Below are 26,355 nucleotides of genomic sequence, written 5' to 3' on the forward strand. Positions count from 1 at the left end.
TATATACTAATATAATTGACAGTATGGTGTCCTATTAAATGGGATTAGATTATAAATCCTTTCAGATTTGATTCTGAACACCTGATTTTCAGTGTAGATGTGCATTTGAAAGACATAGTTTGTCTTATGCTTTATGTGTTTGCCATAAACCACAGAACAGGAAAACACAAAAAACACTGAGATGATACCTCTCGTTCTTCCACACACCACATGTGCCCTTTGTTCTCTGCCATTATCAGTAAATCCTGTTCAGTCATGTCACACATGCTCAGGCTGAAGTATTTGTCAAGGGTTTTTGTCAGCAGCTGCAAGCTCTCACACAATTGCTGACTGGGTTTCCACATGATAATCTGAGTTTTTAAGAGGAAGATGCCTGCTGTTATCAGTAAGGAAGAGGGACAACAATAAGACTTTACTAGACTTGTTAGAACACTTAAAAATATGTATATATATATATATTATTTTTTTTTTTTATATATATATATATATATATATTTATTTATGTATTTATTTTTTAACTTTTTTTTATATATATATATACATTACATTTTCAATGTTAGCTTTTAATATTAGTTAATGTCAAAAACTATTATTATTTAATTTAGCATGATTATTTTACACCCTCTCAGACCCAAATAATTAGATGGGTTGTTTTATGCTACTGTACCTTTAAGACTTATAAATGCCCTCTTTCCGTGTGAAATGACTAACAGAGTGTTGCCGTGTTCACATCCGAGCTGCGGGTTTGCTGTTGGGTGCAATATGGTTTTTAACTGCTCTATCCATCACTATCAGCCTCTCTGCAAAGCCTAAATTATATTGTGCTTGTTTACAGTATTTTTCCCCAATTACAATCTTATTCATAATAAAATAAACTATTGTTTCAGTAGATCAAAAAAAAGCGATTACTTATAAGATCACTTTAATATCTATAGACAACACCTGTGACATGTTGTTGATTAATTCCTTGTGGCAGGGAATTAATATCATCGTGGACTTCAAAGGGAATATGACACTGCCTCCCTCTCGGATGAGCTTAATAATTTTTATGCTCGTTTCAAGGGAAACAACACCGTACTTGTGGGGAGAGCTCTCGCAGCCGAAGCTACAGAGGTTAGTTCACTCTCCATCTCCGTCGTGGACGTAACCCGATCCTTCTGACGGGTGAATATCCACAAAGCCACGGGGCTGTGTCATCAGAGCGTTTGCAAACCAACTGGCTGGTGTTTTACGGACATTTTCAACCTTTTCCTCTCCTTGTCTGTGGTCCCCACATGCTTTAAAATGTCCACCATAATGCCTGTATCAAAGCAATCCAAAATCACTTGCTTAAATGACTGGCATCTTGTTGCTCTGACCCCCATCACCAGCAAATGCTTTGAGAGGCTAAACAGAGATTACATCTGCTCTGTGCTGCCTGCCTCACTGGACTCACTGCAATTTGCTTACCGCAACAACCACTCCACCGATGATGCTATACACTTACTCTACACACTGCTCTCTCACACTTGGAAAAAAGGAACACATATGTGAGAATGTTGTTTATAGACTACAGCTCAGCATTCAACACCACATTGCCCTCAAAGCTTGATGTGAAACTCCAGGCTCTGTGCTTAACCAGCTCGCTGTGCAGCTGGATCCTGGACTTCCTATCAAGCAGACACCATGTGGTTAGAATGGGCAGCAACATTTCCTCACCACTGACTCTCAACACTGGAGCCCCTAAGGGCTGTGTTCTCAGCCCACTCCTGTATTCCCTGTACACACGTGACTGTGTGGCAACACATAGCTCCAATGTCATCTTCAAGTTTGCTGATGATACGACGGTGGTAGGTCTGATCACTGACAATGATGAAACAGCCTACAGAGACGAGGTGCACACTACGCTGTTGTCAGGAGCACAACCTCTTGATAAACATCAGTAAGACCAAGGAGCTTGTGGTGGACTTCAGGACTTCAACGACAGAGAACACAGTCCCATTACCATCAATTGAGTACCAGTGCAGAGAGAGTCAGCTGCTTCAAGTTCCTCGGTGTCCACATTACTGAGGAACTCACATGGTCCGTCCACACTCAGGCCGTTGAGAAGAAGGCTCACCAGCGCCTCTTCTTCCTGAGACGGCTGAGGAAGTTTGGTATGAACACCACATCCTCACATGGTTCTACACCAGAACTGTAGAGAGCATCCTGACTGGCTGCATCACCGCCTGGTATGGAAACAGCACCGCCCACAACCGCAAAGCCCTGCAAAGGGTGGTGCGAACTGCCAGACACATCATCGGAGGTGAGCTTACCTCCCTCCAGGACATATATACCTGCCGATGAGTGAAAAAAGCTCGGAGGATCATCAGAGACTCCAACTACCTGAGTCATGGGCTGCTCTCACTGCTACCATCAGGCAGGCGGTATCACAGCATCAGGACCCAGACCAGCCAACTACATGACCGCTTCTTCCCCCAAGCAATCAGACTTTTGAACACTTGATCACTCATGATACCTATATCAGCACTGCACTTCATTAGCCTCTGACTGGACTCACATTTTATACTTCTCTTAACAACACACTGGCAACTGACTATCAACCAATAGCTGTACAGTACAGTGTGTATTTATTGTATACGGTCTTCTTATTGTGTGTATACTGTATATTGTATATTATTAGTTGTATATTGTATTGTGTAACAAGATGTGTAAATTGTGTTATACGTATGTAAGTTAGATGTTTATTGCAATTGTCATGACTGATATGTTGCTTGGAACTGCACCAAAGACTTTCACCCACTGTTGCACTTATATATGTATATGGTTGAGTGACAATAAAGGGATTTATTAAAGAATGATTTCGACAGTTTGTAATTTACAGTTTAAAAAACTGAAATCTTTCCTTTCCTTCTGTTGGTTTTGACACCCTAAAACTAAGAGCTTTGATGTGGTGTGACTACACTGAAAATACTTTTCACCTTTTTTTTTCCACACCAGATATCACTGTAGAGACAGGATAGAGAACTGGTAGGTGTCAGAAAGTGTGGTTTTATTTTGATGAGAATGATATTTACTGCAAACTCGTCGAGCTAATTAATTAATAAGCAACATATACAAAATCAGACAATACAACCAGCGTAATGGAATAGTGCACAGGTGCTGATGTTGGAAAATAAAATAAAGAGCTGCTCCAATTGTGGAACAGACAGAGAGAGAGAGAGAGAGAGAGAGAGAGAGAGAGAGAGAGAGAGAGAGAGAGAGAGAGAGAGACTATGAGAAAACAACCCAGGGTAATGTGAATAATTATTAACAAAGACCATTTCCTGGAACCGTCTGCCCACCTCCCAATTCCTTTTTTCAATTAATGTACTTTAATGGCATGTCAAATAATAAAAAATATATATATAATAATAATAATATATTTATTTATATATATAAGGGCTGTCAATCGATTACAATTTTTCATCGAATTAATTACACGATGTCCCGATTAATTAATCGCGATTAATCACATTTACAAATATTTACTGAGAAAGCCCATAGAACAATGATTCAATATATATTGATGAAATAATGATATATTATTATCTTTAAATATAATTTTTATATATATATATATATATATGTAATTAAAATGCATTTTAATTCTTGTGGTTGAAGAGTTAATCATTGTCAAGACAATACAAAAAGTGGCTTTAGAATACAATGTATTGTTTACTACCATATTATTGATCATAAGTCAATCATTGTCACACAGTTCACAGTAATCCATTACACAAGTGAATTTGTCAATCAGTTGGAGATTTATAATGAGGGCTTGTTTAAGGACACATCAATGAACACCTGCGTCAGACGTGCTTGTGTAGCGTCTCGGGTGCGTTGTGTCATAAACATAAATTTTCAGGTCATTGTAACAAGTTAAATATAGTTTAATACTCAATCTTTAAACACATCTTGAGATCCCTTAGTTCACATTTGCACTCCATCAAGTGTTTTGAATGCAAGAACGTAACACATGATTGTGTTTTTCTGAATGCTGGATGGTTGTTTTCTTCACTGTATAAACTGCGCATTGCCACACAGTTGGAATTTCAATTACTGCCCTCTGGAGTAAACAGGTGGTACTACAAGCTTGCATTTCTCAGGAATCTTCCTTATTCCGTGGGCATTGCGATTAATTGCGTAAATTCTTTTAACGCGTTATTTTTTATAAAATTAATTGCACTGAACTAACGTGTTAAATTGACAGCCCTAATATATATATATATATATATATATATATATATATATATATATATATATATATATATTGTGTGTGTATTTTATTTTATTGACGCTTTTTTATTTAATGTATGTGAGTGAAGCGGAGCGAGGAGTGGAGCGGCATGATTTTGCCTGGAGCGAGGAGCGGGTTTTAAAACAATTGGAGCATCATTGTTTTCTCCTGCTCCAAGAGCGCTCCACTAACACTCCATCACGGGCAAAACACCTGTTAACAGCCCTTAATGCAATAATTCACCACGTGTTAAGCAGTGTTAAGCACTATTGGCATGAAGGAAAGATGGAATTTCTGATATAACCAGAAAGAATGTTAAACAAAATACAAATTTAAATTCTATCGGCACTTGGTAATATTTGACCTCCAACGCGAAGGTTACTTTCGCTTTCACTGTTTGTATTCTGTTCACACTCCCTATTATTGAGTTAAGCTTGACTTAACTACATGCTCGTGTCTCATCTCTTTATTCCTACATCAACTGGCATATATTGAAAATTAATGACAGAACAGCGAAGAACAACACGAGTGCGGAGGTGATTGCCACAATCAAAGGTTCATTATGAAATACTAAAAGACTTTTCAAGAAAACAGGATGATAATCCGTTCACATGTGGAGAGAAAATCTAAAGGTCATTAATACATATATCTCTATCTCTCCCCTATTCAATATTTTGAATAATCAAATAATCATTCTAATCTAATCACAATCTTAACTGTAGGCTATTATGTCCCGAATTAAATAGAATTGAACTTTTAATGATCTAAAACACCAGCTGAACTAATCAACATGTCCCTGCCACTACAACCTTAAAACTCTAAACATAACAGGTGGGGTGTGAAAACCTTAGCCTCAGATCAGCAGGCCAGAGGAACCCCCTCTAATTTCCAGTCTGTTCTCACAAATTAATTGTTTAAAGCAGACTCAGAATCCTCCAAGCGCAAAAACGGAAGGAAGACAGACATCACTTCCTGTGAGCAAACTAGTGTTTGTGGTCAAACAGAAGGGAATATAAAATTAGCAGCGCTAAAAATAAAACTATACTCACATACTGTTTCAAACTGTTATGTGGTGGTGTTTAGCTTTACCCTTAGAGAGTAACCTCAAACATATACTGTGTGCAGTTTCTAAACATTTATACAAATTTACACCTTAGCATTTGTCACTATGATAATGAAATTGTCACATCTTCATCTTGAATGCTAATACAGAAGTGTGGAGATGAGACAGCTGGAAATAACAAGCATAGTTTTGTACCCTGTTTTTCCTGGCGCAGCTGGATGTGTAATCTGCCAGGAGAGAGCAAGAGAAGAGAAGAGAGAATCCAACTTCCCAAAACAGCAGACAACAGCCTTAAAGATCCCCAAAATATAAAGCCAAATCAACACAACTCAAATCAGAGTCTATTAAGTGTGGGAGTTCATAAATGACCCCTCAGCGCATGTTCTTAAAGCTATAGTTAACCCAATGGTGTTGTCATCATGTACACAACCCAATGTCGTTCCCACCCTATATTAGGGTTTAACTAGAGTTGAATGGGCTCTGTCAGAGAGTAGGATTATCAGTCAATAACGACTTAAAGAGACAGTTCATTCAAAATGGTCTTGTTGATCCAAACCAATTTTATTTTTAATTTTTTGGGTGGAACACAAAAAGAGGTGTTAGGCAGAATTAATGCCTCAGTCACAATCACTGTCATTGAATGAAAGTGAATGATGAAATTTCAGAGGAGGAAAGAAAGTGTGTCCTTCACCTGAAGAACTTGCATCTTCGTGTGAACTATTCCTTTAAATTTGTATCTATTTCTCACACAAACAAGACTTCAAATATGGTGTGTAAGGACTACTTTTTTGGTGTCATTAAAGCTGTAACTTTTGGCACTCCAGCGGTTGAAGGATAAAACTGCAGGTTCATTGCGGAGGAACATTGTTTTGGAAATTACATGAGTTGGGATTCACCTCTGCTCTTCTAAGCGGATGCTTCTGATGGTTTGAATAGTAACCAAGGTTACAGGTGATCATCTTATCAGAGCGAATGTCACTAACGACAACAAAACTCGCCCCCACCCCTCAAAAAATAAATATAGGCCTACTGTATAACAACATTAAGAGAAAGACGGATATCCGAAAATATATCTTATGAGCAAGTGAGAAGCATTTTTCTGCTGTTGTTTTGACTTATTAAAAACAGTTAGTTTTACAAAAAATTAGGCAACGATGACATTAGACATATCGATTGCTAGTCATATCAGAAAAAATCAAATGATGGAAACTATTATATATTAGCAAGCAGGCCAATAGACCAAGGAAGTAACTGGTTTAGAGATTGGCATCGTTACCAGCATAAAAGTTCATTTTATTCCATCGTCCTTCCTTGAAGAATCGAAGTATCACAATCCATAACAAAATGTCCCATTAGAGTGGCTAATACTATCTATTGAATTACCGTGCTAAAAGAGTTACCTGGCTAACTATTGGTCCAATAATATTGGTCCATATATGACCTGTCCAGCAAGAAAAAACTCCATCTCTGGATCAGTTTTAAATCCTTTAAGATCTCGGAGTTGTCACCACCTCTGAAAAGCCAATCCGAAGTTGTTTCTTGTTTAATTGCAGGCTCTGTTGCTTTTCCTGTTATGCTTCTTTATTTTGAAAACGGGAGATTCCTCAGTGGGATGCCTTTTTGAATTATCCATGGTTAGCAATCCAGTGTCCCTGATGTGACATTTCCCGCCAAATCTGTCACAACAGCTCTAAAATATAAATCATTATTATACGCTTACCATAGTGAACCGTTGTAAGGCAAATAATACGATTTGGAAGACGGATTGTTGGTGTAGGCTACTTGCTCATGAATGAATTTGCATTTACACTTACATAGTGTAGCTTTAATGAGCTTGAGAGGTCACCATAAACTGGAAAATAATATTTAAAATGTTCCTATTTTATGTTCCATGGAAAAAAAAAACAACAGCATACAGGTTTGGAAGGACATGAGGGTGTGTTAATAATGACAGGAATTACATTTTCGGGTGAACTATTCATTTAAGTGTGAGATACGGTGTACTCTAAGACACATGCAGACGTTTGCATGTACACACATGTCTCTCACACACATTGACAAATCAAACCACAACTCAACCATCCATGTCACATCAGCTTGTTTGTGTTTCATTATCATCTTTACCTATCTCTCTCTCTCCAAGCTTATACCGCTTTATCGGCTCCTCTGATCAGAGCCTGTGACTGTACAGCGGTAATCTGGTCAGATGGTTGGCATGGAGACAGTCTCCCTTTGGGAACAGACCTGTATACATTTCTCTGCACGGGTCCTGACCCAGGCGTGTTCATTTGCAGCATAGCAACGCAAATGTCAGGGCGTAACACTGCATAATCATGGCCCTCCATTTCTTTCTTTTGCACTTATTTTTTGGAAAATAAATATTTCCAAACGGCAAACTCAAAACTAGACTCTGAAGCAGTGCAATGGACAGTTTTGCATGCATTTGCTACTGAAAATTGTAATATGCAATCTGGTCTCATAGAATGAATGTTACTCTATTTCCATTTTTGCAAAATGACTTACGCGTGCCACTTTCTATGTTCGCCGAAGGACAGCGGAATGAACAGTAGAGGCGCTACAACAACTGTGCATTCATTGTCAAACAAAAAACAAGTAGGCCTACTATTGCTGATTATGTATGAATCATAATATAAACACTTATTTTTCACTCTATTACTCACCCCCGCTATGTTATAATATCAAAACTCTTTTACTTTAACGCATGATTGCAAAAACAATACATTATATTACTTGTATTACAGACTCATGCATTCACCCTTGTATTCACCCTCCTGCCGTCTGGCAAGAGTTACTGAAGCATTCGGGCCCTCACGGCCAGACTGTGTAACAGCTTCTTCAAGCCATCAAACCCCTCAATACTCAGAGACTGGACTGACACACACGTGTCCTGAGTTGCACTTTAATTATTGTCAATTTATACCTGGCTGCTACCTCAATAACCGCTATGTCCATAGAACACTATCTCATAGTATGTTATGTTTACATTTGGCATTTTTAGAAACTGTCATCTTTTTGCACTACTGTGTACTGGTCGGCGCTGCACTGTCTCTCCCTGTGCCTTTTGTCCTGTTCATTGTTAGTAATTTATTGTACTGTCCCGTACTTTTTGCACACGTTTGCACGTGCACTTTATATAGGTATGTTATTTAGTCTGTGTAGTCTCATGTGGTTCTGTGTTGGTCCTATGTTGTTTTATGTAGCACCATGGTCCTGGAGGAAAGTTGTCTCGTTTCGCTGTGTACTGCACTAACTGTATATGGTTGAATGACAATAAAAACCACTTGACTTGACTTGACCCACCTAAATATACACTTATTCCAATATGATTAACTTCCGTGGTAGCTCACCTGAAAGAGTGTAGGACTTTTTACTCGTCAACCAAGGTTCGAGACCAACCAAAAAGATGCACGAAAGTGAAATTGGCATAGAAGTGATGCAAAATGACATTGTTAAGATAATGTGCTTTTCATTTCGGTTAGGGTTAGATGTTGGTTAAGTATAAGTATGTCTGTTTCTTAAATGCTCATTTATTTTTTCAATCACTATTGGTTAGGTTTAGGGTAAAGTTTTATGTTAGGGAAGTATGTTTAACTCATTATAACCTCCATCTTAAATTCACCTTAAAAACCTCGTCTGATTGCAATCTCATTATGTGCAGCTTTTTTGTTTTTTTGTTGAAGGGCGTGTCCGTGGTGGCCTCACAAATTTAGAAGTGAAACGAGTCACATTTTTGAGGCCTAAACATGCTCAAAATCTCATGAAACTTTGCACACATCTCAAAAGTGGGGAAAATGCACATCTGATACTGGTTTTAGAATGAATTATGGGGAAATGGCTCGATAGCGCCACCTACAAAATTTCAACGAAGCAGCCCTCGTGACACGTTTCACCTACACGTAAGAAAATCGGAAGGCACATGTAATATGTCAACAGGTGCAAAAAAGTATTTTAGAACCATATCCTAAACCCAACAGGAAGTCAGCCATTGTGATTTTCTCTTAAATCTTTGCTCAGTTTTTGCCATTTCCAGGCCTCGTACTTTAAGGAGCTCCTCCTAGAGATTAAATCAATTCAACATCATATTAATTCAGTCTAATCTAAAGGCCTTGGCAATTCTAAATTGCGAAGCTTTAGAGTTTTCTTTGAATGCCGTGTCCGTGGCGGCCTGACAAATTTTGATGTTTTGCCATGAAATAGGAAGTTGTTATAACTCAAACATAAGATGTCCAATCTGCTCCAAATTTACATGTTTTATAAGAGTCATGGCCTGAACACTTTACATGTTTCACACTGTGATGCACTCCTAACAACATTTAAGTGCTAAAAATGCCAAAAAATTGGAGTGACATTCCCCTGGCACAGCAGCACCAACGTGCACCAGGATGCGAGGGCCCGCTCAACGCTGCTTACAGCTTTCATTATTATTATTTTTGATCTCATATGCTTATTGGACACTATTGGTTAGTTTTAAAATAACTCAATAAACTGTCGAAATGCGAGGAATTCACAACAGAAGAACTTCTAAAAAGTTCATTATAGGCTATTTAGCTCAGTTGCTGAATTGTTTTGAGTGTTTTAAGCATGTTTCTATGTAGTCTCCTTATCCCTCCATATGACATTATGAAGAATAGTAATAGTCTGGTTGCCTTAACAAGCACCACTAACAAGGATTTCATGGACTAAGCAGAGAAACATATAAACCTCATGTAATGTAACCAGTGACCCATTTTTGCAAACAACGAAACAGATTTTAAATGTTATTTTTAAAGCTAAGGGGACATAGGTTAATCCACAACATTTTGTTCTCTGGGGGGGTTGAGGGTTGAGTTTACATTTCCTCTGTCCTGGAAATGCACTTCCTCGGTTGGATCCTGCACAAACTTTATCTGATCGTGTTCATAAAGTTTTCTGCAGTACCTCTGCTTAAACACTTGTTCAGTGATGTGAACTGCAGCTGTGAACAGTAAAGCAGCCCTGCATGCAAATGCACGCAGTCAATCAAAACATGAGGTAATTGCATTCATCAGCAGCTCTTTTGCATGTTTATTACATGCTCGAGATATTCGCTTGATGTGATTGTGCTGCACGTTTCCATTAACTCTAGTAAACCTTGAGAGCTTGTAGAACATACTGAAGTACTAAGATCTCTTGTGGGGTTTGCAATGTTTTACAGGATTGTCCCATAAAAACAATTTACATGTGGGATCAGGGGTTGGTCGATCGGTCTCTCTCTGTCTTTCTCTTCCGGAAAAAGTTTTAAAAATGGTTTAGGTAAGTAGTACTTGTAAGTATACTAAGTATTGATGCCAGTAAGCTCTAATGAAGTAAGCCGTAAAACAAAGTAATTATCACACAAATTGGGTAAATCTCACGAAAACATGTCAAATAAGGGGTAAGGGTCAGAAATTGATGGGGGCTCAGGGCAAAAATGACACCAAAAATGACAATTTAGATTTTTTTTTTTATTATTATAATTTGCTGATTTTTTTTTATGTATAACATCTGATATAGTTATTTTTATATTTTATTATAGTCCTAGATATACATATTATGGTATAAAATATGAGTTGATGTTGATCAATTTATTTTTTAGGGTTAGAGGTAATAAAATCTTGAGAATTTGTATGAATGAATTGATAAACAACAGATTTTCTATAAATGGTTAGAATAAAAATGCTTTCATAAAAGGTTAAAAACACCCCTTAATAAACAAGTTAATTTCTGACAATCATGGAGGTCCAAATAACCCAAAATTAAATAATTAAATAAATAATGAAATAACCCATTTAGAACAATACAAAATCAAATAAAAAAAGTGGCAGAATGAAATACAAGGGATTGTTTATTTAATTTAGTAATTTAATGAAATTTTTATATATTTAATAGATGTGTACACAATTGTATAATATATATATATATATATATATAGTGCCATTATTTTCAAGACAATTAAGCACATTGAACCCCACATTTTCATTGTATTATGCGCCTGGATGTTTTACTCTTAAATTTGATTGTAATTTTCATAATTCAATAGCGTTCATTCTCATTAGATTATTTTTTACTGTAATATACCTGTACAGACAAAATTACTTATTTTATTAAAATCAAATTATATTTTAACATTTTTAATATAATATTTTATTAATATCATGAATGCAGTACACCAAATATTACCAATTTTTAATATTCACCCCATCATAAGCACAAACAGTTTTAGAAAGCAACACTTAATCTTAACGTGAGGTCATATTTTTTTTATCCATTTATGACTGCTTTATAAATGCAGCCAATTTGCATCTATGTGTGTCTGAGAAAGATCATAGTTCAGCATCCATGCTGTGCAAACATGCAAACACTCCTGCACTTCAATACTGTCTGTTGCCCCGGACAACGGTCATGCTAACTGCAAAGGCAGACGCGCTGTAACAGAAATGCTCTCACAAATTCACAGGATGTTCAAGTAACCCTAGACACTACTTGGAGTAAAACCATTTTCTTATGCCTGCTGAATTTACAGATGTAAACATCAAACACAAATAATAAAAAAAAAAAAAAAAAAAAAAAGCATGGAAGGCTGAAATAATAATAATAATCATCACTGCAAAAAATCTGTATTTTCTGTCTTGTTTTCCAGTAACAATATCAAAACATCATTAAAACAAGATATATTTACATATGATAATGGATTATAAATTGCATACAGTTTTAAGACTAACATATCTCTGAATATAGATGTTTCTTATTTTAAGCATATATCTAAAACATTTTAGTGAGGTTTGTTTGTCAATTACACATTTTACTTTTAAGCATAAATCTTTTATTAGGTTTATTCTTAAAACAAGAAAAGATCATTTCCCAAAGGGATGATAGACGTAAACATAATTCAATATATCCAAAAACAAGTCTTTTTATCTTATCATACACAGTTTTACTTCAAAAGGATTGCTTTATATTTTTACAGAAAAACAAGAAAAAAATGCTGATTAAGATAATTATTTTTTTGCAGTGTCAACTACATAATATTATCTGAGACTGCATCGAGCTGTCGGCTTTCCTAGAGCAAGCCTGCAAAAAATAAAACAGCTCTTGTGTGGATCAAAAATGGATTAGGAGTTCATCAATTCAGGAGCAGATTATGGAAATCCTGAGCGGCTATGTGATGACAGCCACAGGAAAAATGACAGAAACAATGATGATTGTGTTGCTTTGCACTGACAGGAGCAGCCACGAACAACAGAGCGCTCATTTCTGACAGGATCAGCTGAGATTAGAGGACAAGCAGTGAGGCACGGAGAAACCATTTATCATCCAATCCCAACAAATCAGATGGAATACTGTAGATTATGACATCACCATCAGCTGATTGAGAAATGACAACAAAATGCCCAAAATGTTTGCAAATCATATCTGGGAGGTGTTTGATGTAAATAAATTGTTAAATAAAATAAACAAAAATATAATGGGTGAATCTCAAAAAAAACCTGTCCAGGTCACATGTCACCCCAAAATAAGAAATAAGGAGAGAAAAAAATAATAAATAAATAAATATATATATATATAGACACGTATTCACAGTGCTTCACTTTTTCCACATTTTGTTATGTTACAGCCTTATTCCAAAATTGATTAAATTCATTATTTTCCTCAAAATTATACAAACAATTCACCATAATGACAACGTGAAAGAAGTTTGTTTGAAATCTTTGCACATTTAAGAAAATCACATGTACATAAGTATTCGCAGCCTTTGCCATGACACTCAAAATTGAGCTCAGGTGCATTCTGTTTCCACTGATCATCCTTGAGATGTTTCTACAACTTGATTGGAGTCCACCTATGGTAAATTTATTAACATTTTATATGACTTGTGCCACAATAGACCTTCTGTTGGTTCGGTTCAGACAGGATAGCCTTCATTGCCCTCGTGCATCGATGAGCCTTGGGCGCCCAACACCCTGTTGCAGATTTGTCCCTCCTCGGACAACTATCGGTATGTCCTTAAGACTGTTGACCGGGAGCACCCTACAAGTCTTGTCATTTCAAAGATGCTCTGACCCCGTCATCTGGCCATAACAATCTGTCCCTTGACAAAGTCGCTCAGGTCTATACGCCTGCGCATTTCTCCTGCTTTCGTCATGTTGACTACGAGAACTGATTGTTTGCTTCTCGTCTAATCTACTCAGACCTTGACCTGTGGCCTTGTTAGGAGATGATCAATGTTATTTGATTCACATAATGTTTGGGCTCATCAGTGTATATGGCTACAGTGAGTACGGAAAGTATTCAGACCCCCTTAAATTTTTCACTCTGTTATATTGCAGCCATTTGCTAAAATCATTTAAGTTCATTTTTTTTCCTCATTAATTGTACACACAGCACCCCATATTGACAGAAAAACACAGAATTGTTGACATTTTTGCACATTTATTAAAAAAGAAAAACTGAAATATCACATGGTCCTAAGTATTCAGACCCTTTGCTGTGACACTCATATATTTAACTCAGGTGCTGTCCATTTCTTCTGATCATCCTTGAGATGGTTCTACACCTTCAATTGAGTCCAGCTGTGTTTGATTATACTGATTGTACTGGATTAGGAAAGCCACACACCTGTCTATATAAGACCTTACAGCTCACAGTGCATGTCAGAGCAAATGAGAATCATGAGGTCAAAGGAACTGCCTGAAGAGCTCAGAGACAGAATTGTGGCAAGGCACAGATCTGGCCAAAGTTAGAAAACAATTTCTGCTGCCCTTAAGGTTCATAAGAGCACAGTGGCCTCCATAATCCTTAAATGGAAGACTTTTGGGAGGACCAGAACCCTTCCTAGAGCTGGCCGTCCGGCCAAACTGAGCTATCGGGGGAGAAGAGCCTTGGTGAGAGAGGTAAAGAAGAACCCAAAGATCACTGTGGTTGAGCTCCAGAGATGCAGTCGGGAGATGGGAGAAAGTTGTAGTAAGTCAACCATCACTGCAGCCATCCACCAGTCGGGGCTTTATGGCAGAGTGGCCCGACGGAAGCCTCTCCTCAGTGCAAGACACATGAAAGCCCGCATGGAGTTTGCTAAAAAAACACCTGAAGGACTCCAAGATGGTGATAAATAAGATTCTTAATTCTAAGCGGTATGTGTGGAGAAAACCAGGCATTGCTCATCACCTGTCCAATACAGTCTCAACAGTGAAGCATGGTGGTGGCAGCATCATGCTGTGGGGGTGTTTTTCAGCTGCAGGGACAGGACGACTGGTTGCAATCGAGGGAAAGATGAATGTGGCCAAGTACAGGGATATCCTGGACGAAAACCTTCTCCAGAGTGCTCTGGACCTCAGACTGGGCCGAAGGTTCACCTTCCAACAAGACAATGACCCAAAGCACACCGCTAAAATAACGAAGGAGTGGCTTCACAACAACTCCGTGACTGTTCTTGAATGGCCCAGCCAGAGCCCTGACTTAAACCCAATTGACCATCTCTGGAGAGACCTGAAAATGGCTGTCCACCAACGTTTACCATCCAACCTGACAGAACTGGAGAGGATCTGCAAGGAGGAATGGCAGAGGATACCCAAATCCAGATGTGAAAAACTTGTTGCATCTTTCCCAAAAAGACTCATGGCTGTATTAGATCAAAAGGGTGCTTCTACTAAATACTGAACAAAGGGTCTGAATACTTAGGACCATGTGATATTTCAGTTTTTCTTTTTTAATAAATGTGCAAAAATGTCAACATTTCTGTGTTTTTCTGTCAATATGGGGTGCTGTGTGTACAATAATGAGGAAAAAAAATGAACTTAAATGATTTTAGCAAATGGCTGCAATATAACAAAGAGTGAAAAATTTAAGGGGGTCTGAATACTTTCCGTACACACTGTAGCCATATACACTGATGAGCCCAAACATTATGTTTGAATAAAATAACATTGATCATCTCCTAACAAGGCCACAGGTCAAGGTCTGGGTAGATTAGATGGTAAGCAAACAATCAGTTCTACTTTCCGTACCCACTGTATATTGTAAACTATCTGTATAAATACTGCAGAAATAGTATGCCATATACATATGAAAAGTATATTCTAGTGTGTAGTCGTATTCTCTGAACACAGCCAGTGTGCTGACGGTCTTCATTTGCAATCTTATTTTGACAGTTTTATAAACCTAAATTATCAACACTGCAGAACAGCCAATTAACATGTGCCATATACTGCGAAAACATGTTTCATTAGCAGGGAATTTTGATTGTGTTTTCTCCTCCCAGCATTAACATCAGTTACTCTAACAAGGCACACTGTTATTCTGTCTGTTTTATGCCCTGAAACACAACATGCAATTAACTCAACTTTGATTTCATAATCCATTTTATCATTACTTGTTAATCAGATCAACTGTGAGGTTTGGCATGGATTGTGCTACCCTGATGCACTCAAACTCAGCATAATAATGGTGTTTTGTTCCCATTTGATTATACTCAGCTCCCTCGTGTATGTAATAAATAACAAGACATTTCAAATGTATGCAAATAGCTTATTATGAAATGTAACAACCTCATTCTCATCTTAAGTCATAGTTTATAGTGTATGTGCTTTTCCCACCGTACTCCTGGAAATGTTGAATTCTTTCCACATTTCTGACTTGTTGTTGGGCTCCATGTAAGAACCTTTGTTATTCGGTCTGTTCATGCACATGCACACTCTTCAAACACCCTGTGGCAGGGCGGAGGGCGGGGCCGGGTCGTGATTTTACACACCCGGTCCCTTATCAGGCTAATCAAGCCTCCGAGAGGGATAAAGGCCGACTGTGGAGGATTGTGCGGGAGAGAGAGATAGTTTACAGACATGTCCATCATGTGCGTGTGTGTTTGTCTTTTAAGTTTCTCATTAAAATATTATTTATAGTGAAAAGCCGGTTCTCGCCTCCTCCTTTCCATGGAACTACGTTACACACCCATAAGATGCTGCTTATGTCTTTGCATGGACACATTAAGCCGAGTTCATGAGGAGAAACCTGAATGTGTTAAACCGCTTTCTCTAAACCCCTTAATGAAATCAAGTAACTAGATGCTGACAGACCAGGGGAGAGAATCGTATCTTGTAATTCATTGATCGTTCCTTTTTGTGTGCATAGAATGGATGTCTTCATAAATAATGGCATAAATAGTTTTCATTTATCAGTTAACGTCATACGAAGTCCAGTAAACAGAAAAAAGCTAAATCAATATTGGTGTGACCACCTTTGCCTTTCTGCTTTGCAGCAATTCTCCTAGGTACACTTGGAAACTGTTTTTCTTGGATGTTCCAAGCTTCTTCGATCTATGTAGGTTGTTTCAATTGCTTCTGTATCTACGTGTAATCCCAGACTGACTTGATGTTCAGTGGCAGGGTCTATGGGGGCCATGGCATCTGTTGCAGGGCTCCCTGTTCTTCAATTCTTTTCTATTTGCAAATTCTGTATAAATTCATATTTTCTATTGACACACTAAAGCTGAAGATATAAATAACCATCTTAAGACAAAACATTTTTTGGCGTATTTAATGTGTAGTCAACACGTATTTCGCTTTATACGTCATCTTGTATAGACGAGCTTGCATAAATCTTACATAAATCCTTCATCCAATAAAGAGTCATCCACCAAAGCTTTGCACAATTGCAGCCTGCAACCATTTTATTATTGTGCCACAGCAAATAAAGTAATGTCATGAGGAATTACACGAACTTCGAGTGGTCTCGCACGTCTGTTTAATTCAATTTAAGGCTTGTTAAAAGGAATCAATTTAGCACACACAAGTAACATGTCATTTGGATAATCGCAATAACTGTAAGTTATTTACCAAGGCGTAGCCTGTGAACATGATAGACTTGAATGAAAACATATGCACTAAACAACCCAGCCGTTATCTTTTACGATGACCCGGCCAAGAGGCGGAAGGTTGTCTTATCCGAGTACTTGCCCTTTGTTGTAAGAAACGGACTGTGATGTAACGTGATAGTAAACATTGTAATTGGAACCACCCTTTTTGGAATGCATTCTTTTCCTATGCCAAATTCCAGATGTAAATAAATAGTGACACACACACAGCCGAGCTGTTATTTTGTGTGGGTTCTCTTGTGTGCATTTAAGAGGGAGGGCAAGGCAGAGCGACTGCTTCTGTTCCCACGGGCGGACTGATCTACTGCACCGAGATGACAGAAAATCATTTTGAATCCAACGAGCTTGAAAAGGTCACAAGTTGAATGTCTTTCCAGCAGCTGTGAGTGAATTCTACTAAAGGCACAGACTGGAAAATCTCTCCTTTATCTGGAGTCTGCGAGGCGAGGAGTTCATGAGGATTTACAGACGATTGAAGATTTAGAGGTCAAGGGAATAATAGACTTACTTTTTCACCTCCTTTGCCGAAGGGTCGTTATTTATCATTTGATAAACGGTGATAATCGTCCAGTCACGTACAGTTTCACTGGTGTCTCATGATATAATATTGATTGGTAAATGGTCCGCTCAGATTTCACATCCCACCAATGTATTGATTAAACCATCGATATACCTTCTCATCCAAAGACAGTGCTGTAAAAGAGAAAAATAAAGACAACACTGCATTTGTGTTTTAAAGGGATTGTTGACCCCAACAAGCTTCTGTCCTGTACAATCAATCTCCTTTTGTATTCCTTTAAAGAAAGTCCTTTTTCATTTTTGGATAAACTATCCCTTTAAATGCCAAATTCAAAAAGCATAATCCATCACAACCTGGATCAGAAGTATTGGAAATGCAGTGAAATATAATGCAAATCAAGGTCAAAGGTCACTGGTGGCTGATTTGATTATGTGTGCAACTTGACCGGCTTGCAAGTTCACTGGCAAAAGGACAAGAACAAGGTGATAAAATGCATCATCGGTTCATCATTTTGCTGAGGTGTTAAAAAGGATCATACAAGTACAGTTCAGCACTTTCTATCGACATATTGATTGTACAGGACAGAAGCTTGGCACAAAGTTATCTAACTCTGAAGGATTTATACTGTGTGTGTCCCTGTCCCATCTAATATTACTCTAGTGGTTGACCCATACAGGTTTTTCAATGGCAACACCAATTTAATGCAATTTAATATCAGCAAAAGAGGTGTATGCATAATTTCAAAAAGGAAATTAATCATCTTGTTTTTCACAAAATTAACACAACAAATTTGAATTTTAAATATTAAGAAATATGTTAAACTCTCCACTGATGGTTACATTTAGGTTTTGGGTTTGTTTTGGGGGTTTAGTTAATAAAATATGCATTCCTCTTTACTGTTTTGGAGCCTGTACAGCTGAAAACAGTTTGTTTTACAACTCGTGTTTGGTGCCCCTCTGTGGACATTACTCCAGGAAAATGGAGCACACGTGCTCATATGCTCAACAACACTTACCACTTTGGTCTTTGGTTATCAGCCGAAATATAATTTCAAAATAGTCAAATATCAGTCAATTAATCGGCTTGGTTTGCGTTTCCTTAAAACATCATAAGCCTTTAAGTTGATCACAGAAATTACCATTTGAATTATCTTAGAATAGCAGACTTTTCCTAAAAGCAATGTTACATTAGTACTTGGAAATAAGGGATCTACAAGTGCTCTAGAGTAAATGTAAAGTACCTAACTAGATTGGGCCAACAACCTATACCTAAAATGAATACAGTTAATGTACTGTAGCAATGATAATAAAACTTTGACTTTAATATCAGATAGATTTACATTATATTATGTTGTATCAGATGAAAGAAAGTGATGTGTAGAAAGTGATTGACTAAACGTACTGTAATAAGTGTTTAATTATATAGATAAAAAGGCTTAATATTTAAGAAAAAACATTGTGCACATTTCATTCGAATGGTAAATTAATGTATTTACAATATAAAATTATGCAAAATCTTTAATGAAGTTACAACGACAAGGGATTCATAGAAAATGCTCTTCAGAGCTAAGAAACATTTAGCATCTGTCTATATATCAGTCTTGTGGTGACATTTTAATTGTTAATGGATTTTTGTTGTGTGTGTTGGGTTGTCAAATTACAAAAGCAACCAGGTAAGTATACATGCAAAAGTCATTTATTTTGTATATCACCATAATGAAAATGTCAATGATAAATGAGTAAAGAGTATTTACTTATAATACAAAGTATATACTAATAAGTACGCCATAGGGAAAAGTGACATGAGTGGAGCCAACGAAAAGAAAGAACCAAAACAACACTATTCTAACTCTCATTTTTAACCCTCTAATCTCAGTTCAAACAAAACCACAATAAAGAAATAAAACAGGTCTTCAGTGTTGGAAATGGCAATATCTAAACTATTCTACCTGATTCATACCTGTCCACTTTTCCACTATGGTAAGAAGAGCAGCGAGTCATATAAATAACATCAACGAAAATTCACATAAACAGAGTCACAATAAAAAGATTCACAATGAGCCACTAACAATACACACAACCAGAAGCTAACAAGCCAAGCTGTAATCAATCGAAAAAGGCTACAAACACATGAATTCAACTGGCTTTTAAAGGGTAGGAAGCACCAAGCATTGGTGGAGAGATGCTGTCATATGGGTAATGCAGATTGGTAGCTCAGAGAACCAATTACAGCAACCTAGTGTGAGTGTGAAAGAGAGGGAAACGGAGAGGAAAGAAAAACAAGCATGCATACATAGGGACATAACACCCCCACCTTTAAGAACAAATATATATGCTTTGTTCAAATTAATCCAAAAATCAAACATTACATTATTAAACTATAAAAAGAGCATCCGCAAAAACATTATCTGCTCCTTTCTTATGTTTAATTTCTAAAGAACAAGAAGACCAAGGGATTATGATTGGTATAAACAATAACAGGGAGATTTCGGGAAACGACATAAACCTCAAAATGCTGCAAAGAGAGCAACAGAGCCAAAGCTTCCTTCTCAATGGTAGAATAACTAAGTTGACGTTTGTTACTAACAGGATGTTCTATTCCATTCCCGTCCTCCTGGAGTAGAACAGTACCGGCTCCCACCGCACTGGCATCAACTTCCAATTTGAAAGTTAAAGCACAGTCTGGAGCAGTGAGAACCGGAGTATCGCACAAAAGGGCTTTCACACTGTCAAAAGCATGTTGACACTCTGTGGACCAAATATAAGGTTTAGATGGACTCAACAATGCTGTGAGGGGATGAATGACAGTAGAGAAGTTCCTACAAAAACTATGATAATACCCAGCCCTCCCTAGGAGTCTATGCAGTTCTCGGCGGGAAGTAGGAGCTGAAAAATCAACAATAACTGTTACTTTAGCTTCCACAGGGCGAACTTGACCCTGAGCAACTTCCTTACCAAGATATGTTACAGTAGGTTTCCCAAACTCAAACTTTGCTAAGTTTAGGGTAAGGGAATCTGCTGCAAATCTTTCTAACACACTTCTCAAATGACACGATCATCCCAATATGACGAATATACAACAACGTCATATAAATATGCACTGCAGTTGGGTACATATGCTAGTACGATATTTGTGAGATGCTGAAATGTTGCGGGTGCATTTTACGTCCCAAAAGCCATGGTATTATATTGGATGAAATTATCAGGTGTTACAAATGCTGAGATTTTTGAAGCACGGGCATTGAGTGGAACCTGCCAGTACCTATAAAAGATAACTATCGGGCACTGTTTCACCTTATGGTAATCAGTGCAGAATCAGAATGTTCCTTCAGGTTTGGGAACCAGCAAGCATGAAGAACTCCAAGGACTACAGCTGCTTTTGGCAGTTTTCCAGTAAATAACTTATTTCTTGTTTCATATGAGACCTCTTTACTACATTAACTATTAAGCATGTTGCTTAATAGGACTGGCACAGTTATCATTAATGTCATGGTGCAAAACAGAGGTTTGGGTAGGTACATCACCAAAAAGAGTAAGAGAATTATTGATTAGTTGAATAATGTCAGAACACTTTTCTATAAATGAGTAAAATGAGATTTTTTAGTATCTCTGAATTTGATAATCTAGCGCAATGTGAAGCAGCATTACGCGGCACTACACCATCCTCATCAATACCTGACATAGCAGGAGAGAATGCTGCATCCAAGGTTACTGCCACAGAGGAAATAACGGGCATCGCAGTTCGTTCTGTAATTCCTACTGGAGCTTTAGTTCTACTTCCTGTCCTTGGAGCATATCTTCGCTTGTGTGTACAACGGAGGAATTCCTTGACTTTGCATTGTTTTGACTCCTTTACACATTTTATTAACTCTTTGTTTGTTCTCAGCTGGTAAAAATACCACCATACTGTATATACATATATATACATCCAACGAGCGCATTTCGCCAGCATTGTTTTGGATGTTCGGTAAGTTCCGTCAAAACATATACGTTATAAAAGCTGTCCAATCAGGTCATGACATTTTCCTGATGCTTTTGGTTTTGTATCGTTAGGTTAGGTGTTAAAAATACCAGTGTGAATGCTAAATGAACCAGGACTAAATGTATCATTTTAATTTTTGGTCCGGACCAAGAGGACCAAGAGAACCTAACTACAAGTGTGAACACACCCTCAGTTGCAACCCCTCTCGTGACCCAGTGGAAACAGGAGAAAACTGTTCAAAGGGCGGGAGGCCGGCTTTGGTGTCAGCCTCGGCACCTGCTCTATCCTCCCGTTTGTCCATGTCATCCCCAAAACTGGCATGTTCCACGCCAGCACCAGGTAGCTCTACATCTCCGCCAGTCTCCTTACCACTAGCTCCAGACAACGAGAGAACATTAAGCTCTACTAACCTCTGCAGAGTCTTTCTTATGAGCCTGCCTCCCAACCTGAATGTGATAGTGTTCTGCTATCAACAACAGATCCTGCTTCCTACACAGATCGATCTGTTCTTCGGAGAGACTACTAAAAAATACTAATAAAGCTTTGTAAATTGAACAGAGCCTCCACTGTTAACCACAATCAGCACTATAACACTGCCTCTCTTAGACATGCTACTAACACAACCCTAGACCAACAAAATGGCAATTACCACCAACACACACAAAATAATACATAGGGAAGTAACAGTGGTAATCAACATTATGCCACAAATGCTGTCGATTGAGCTTAACTTGAACTGAGCACATCATATTTCTTTAAGCTACTCCTAGACTTTGTACTAGCTGACCCATGCTTACAAAACACATGATTACAGTCAAACTGCCAGAAGATCTGCAATGTGATAAACTACAGTGTCCTGTGTCCATTCTCTGAGTGCATCACTGTTTTTGAAAAGGATTTAAATCAATATGATTTTTAAAAAGCTCCACTAGATTGGAACAACTGAGGTGTTGACTCAAAGCACAGCTTAACTTTGAAACTTTCACTTTGCAACAGAAAAAGGCCAATCAAACTCTAATGGCATTTGCATGTTGAATTAACAGGTTTATGAAGGTTTATACATCTGTAACAACTAAAGGCCAGTAAGTATGCACTTCCTCATTGTGCACGCTCATACTGATTCTGAGGAAACCCATGGCAAATTAGCTTGCGGGTTTTTGGACAGCAAAATGAACAGCGTCGTAATCACTTTCAGTACCTGTCTGATATGAAGTTTTGATACTGGCTTTTTCCAGTTTGGATCTAGAGGAAACAAAACTGTACTGAACTTAGATTCCTCTATATAGAGACTCAAACTTGTGTTAATGCTTCAAAGTTGTGTTAATGTTTTGGGACTCTTTCCATGGCAAACAAGGCAATGAGGATGTACTTGTGGGATTGGTTGTAATGTTCTCATATTCAAACCATACATATCTCAGCTATGAAACATTGGGCCACCCCAAGTTTTTTCTTGTAAGTCATACATGCTCAACATCAGGGTAGGAAACATGCTTTATTGAGCCTACACAAATGAAACACACCATAAATTAATCTTCATCGTGTGATATATCTGCCAGCTGCACCCCTACATTTCGTTTCCCCAAGTGGTGCATTTGCTGGGGAACAAGATTGGGCTGAAATTAACACAATCTCCTACAGTTCAAAAGTGCGTCAATAAAACAATTAGGACAAAGAGCTCTGCTTGTGTGGGTTCATTTTGTTTGGCTCGTAGTGAGCTAAAAATGATGCCCCATACTGTTTTAAAAGCAACGGTGGGTATTTCAGGGGGGATCTGGAAGAGAAACGCTCAACGGTTTTCCCAGACTCTTCACTTCAGGAAATAACAGTTTCAGATTTAACAACAAACTTCACCAAAAGCAACCGAAAAGCCCTTGAGTATTGATGGTGGAGTAATCACACACCTGCTACCGCTTAGCTAAAGCACAATGAATCATTCACAGACTGTGAGTATGCACATATTTGTATGAAAAGCCTGTAAGCAAACATTTTCACACAGAAATCATGATTCCTCATTGAAGGACATATATACATATTTTTTTGGTTGCGTACTCAGACTTTCAAAGTACAGGCCTATGCTTTTGACACAGTTTCCATAAGGAAACTTCGTAAATGTGTGCACAACCGAAACCTGAACTGCCGGCATTCTTAAAGAGACAGTACCATATTAGTGCTTTTTATATACACTGACAAAAAATGACTAGTAACATTTGGAATTTGGAAATTTGTATAAACTCAAGTAAAATCTACTTAACTTCATGACATAATATTAAAGTTAGTGAGTACATTCAACTTAAACATTCCAGTTAATATTGTAACTTTTACTTACAACTCTGATGTACATGGTACCTACAGTAAATAAGCTTAGTAAAAATGTATGTATTTTATTTTAATACATGTAATTCCTTATAAACACATTTAATCATTTAGGCGACCACATGACACGACATATGAAATATATGACAAGGTTATCTTCTTTAGGATTAAAAACATCACGTCATTGTTAACACATCATTGTTAAGATAACAAACAATCATAAATAATATTTGCTTATAAGCTATAGCATACATTTTTACATGTTAGAATTAAGTAAATATGTATAATTTCATTCATATTTTCAAGTTCATGCATAAATTAACTTATCCACTGTAGAAAGTACTTAATCTCTTCTGCTATATTTACTACACCCCATATATTTTTCAGTGTTTATGTCAACACAACCTCAATGTAAATACTTGTAAATAATAAAAACTATGCAAAAAAACTAAAATACTGAATACATTCTGAAATTTGTACATTTAAAAAAAAGCTAAAATGTGACGGTTATAATGTGACAATTACAAAATATACACTTTCACATTCCATTGCCTATATACAAAGTATACGTCTTATAAATACTTTATAATTGCTTTATTAACTACATTAAATTTATATTGTGACATTTATATTTTAAAACGTTTTGTACACAATATAGGCTATAGCAAGCAATCATTTATCTTTTGTGAATAATTTATAATTAATTTAAAAAATGTATCCCATTTTTAATTTTATTTTTTTATTCTGATTCAATAATCGAAGATTTATCCATTATCAAAATAATCGTTAGTTGCAGGACCACCTATGTAAAAATAAGACTATGGTGGCCTTAGAGACACGTGATAAACTGTCATTTGTTTTAATAAACAGCCATTTATTTATAGAAATTAAATAACTAAGTGACCCTACAAGAAGACATATGAAACACAAATTATATGAGATATAGATTGATTTCGGATAGCTCCTGCTTCAAATCTAGCCAATCACATGTTGGCCTAAATAAAAGCTGTTTATCAAAAGACTAATGTTTAATGATATGCTTGCCGAGAGTGAAAAATGGCTGTACAGGAGAGGTTGTATGTAGATTGTTTGGTTGTGTACAGTATTATGCTATGCTAAATAATCTGTATTCATCTGTTGAGAATCTGGCAGAAATTGTAAAGAGACTTTTATGCACACTCAAGAAAGAACACACATTTTAATTAAAATAAGACCCAAAAAAAAACAAGGACAATAACAATAATGAATGTCAGCTTTTTCCAAAATAGATTTTTCCATGAAGAGGAGGAAGTTTATATGTGACTAAGTGGCAAGCGAACCCCCCGCTGAGCTGCAGCTGCTAAATGTGACAGTAAAGTGGTGGATTTGTGAAAATGTGACAGCTAAAAGCTTGTTACCCCCTGCTGCCATCCCTGGCCTTGGCAGAAAGTAGCGGTATTTGATGGTGCTAACTGGCCCACTGTTGTGTCTAGCCCCAAACGAAGTCTAGACTAAAACTCAACATGATAATGAGTAATAAAGATGAGTCAAGCTGAACAAAAGATGCACTCCAGGAACAAGTGAACTCTTCCAGCTGGTCTGAAGTCAGTTTAGTCATTACATGCTTCTTCAAAGTTAATATAGCTGATATTGTGGTCTATCTTTAGTGAGCAGTTTATCCGTAGAGCTTTCATTCTGACAGCATTTCTATAATACAACATAACTAAATCGTGGTTCTCTTAGTTACTACATTGAATATTTCCTTTGACAACAACTTTAAATTATAACTAATGGTCCATTGTGAACTATTACAAACTTGATTTAGATATAAAATATAATTGAAAAACTCTTTTATCAGAAGTGACATCAGTGCAGTCAAGGTATACATTTTATCAGTATGTGTGTTCCCTGGGAATCAAACCTGCAACCTTTGGCATTGTTAACGCCAAGCTCTACCAGTTGCAGGAACGTTCATTTTGAGGGGATGATTTTATGCTGACTTCAGTATGCTATGTGTGGCGGAAATAGGCTCAGCGCCAGATAGGAATGTGTGGGAGTAATAGATTACTGCACCAGCTTGATGAGTATTAAAAACACTACATGAATATAAATGAAAATTAACTTTGCTTTGCATATTTCACTGAACTATAACGCTGAAAATATTAAATACTTTCCCTCTGAATCTCTCACCAAACCTCGCAGTAACAATTGAGTCCACTGGGGGGCGCTGTGGATGTATGTCTTCAAGGTGTTGGATGAGAGAGAAGAAGATATAATGGTGTCAGTGCTTTCGAGTGAAACCAAGTGTGACAATACTTGTAATATTTTGATTCTTGTTGAATTCGACTCAAACCAACCGA

The 26,355-nt window shown here is 37.3% G+C and overlaps 1 protein-coding gene across 5 annotated transcripts in view; it reads right to left on the reverse strand.

Moving 5' to 3' along the window:
* Positions 1 to 26,355, reverse strand: part of LOC127627051 (receptor-type tyrosine-protein phosphatase epsilon-like) — a 107,077-nt gene that overhangs the window by 65,107 nt on the left and 15,615 nt on the right. For 2 of the 5 annotated variants that reach the window (XM_052103261.1, XM_052103260.1), the window contains exon 2: positions 17,711 to 17,895. The exons of the other annotated variants lie outside the window; for them this stretch is intronic. The gene's annotated coding sequence lies outside the window, so the exon portion shown is untranslated. The remainder of the gene's footprint in view (positions 1 to 17,710; positions 17,896 to 26,355) is intronic. 5 annotated transcript variants of the gene reach the window in all.

Source organism: Xyrauchen texanus, chromosome 33, assembly GCF_025860055.1.
Source record: "Xyrauchen texanus isolate HMW12.3.18 chromosome 33, RBS_HiC_50CHRs, whole genome shotgun sequence".
NCBI classification, from domain to species: Eukaryota; Metazoa; Chordata; class Actinopteri; order Cypriniformes; family Catostomidae; genus Xyrauchen; species Xyrauchen texanus.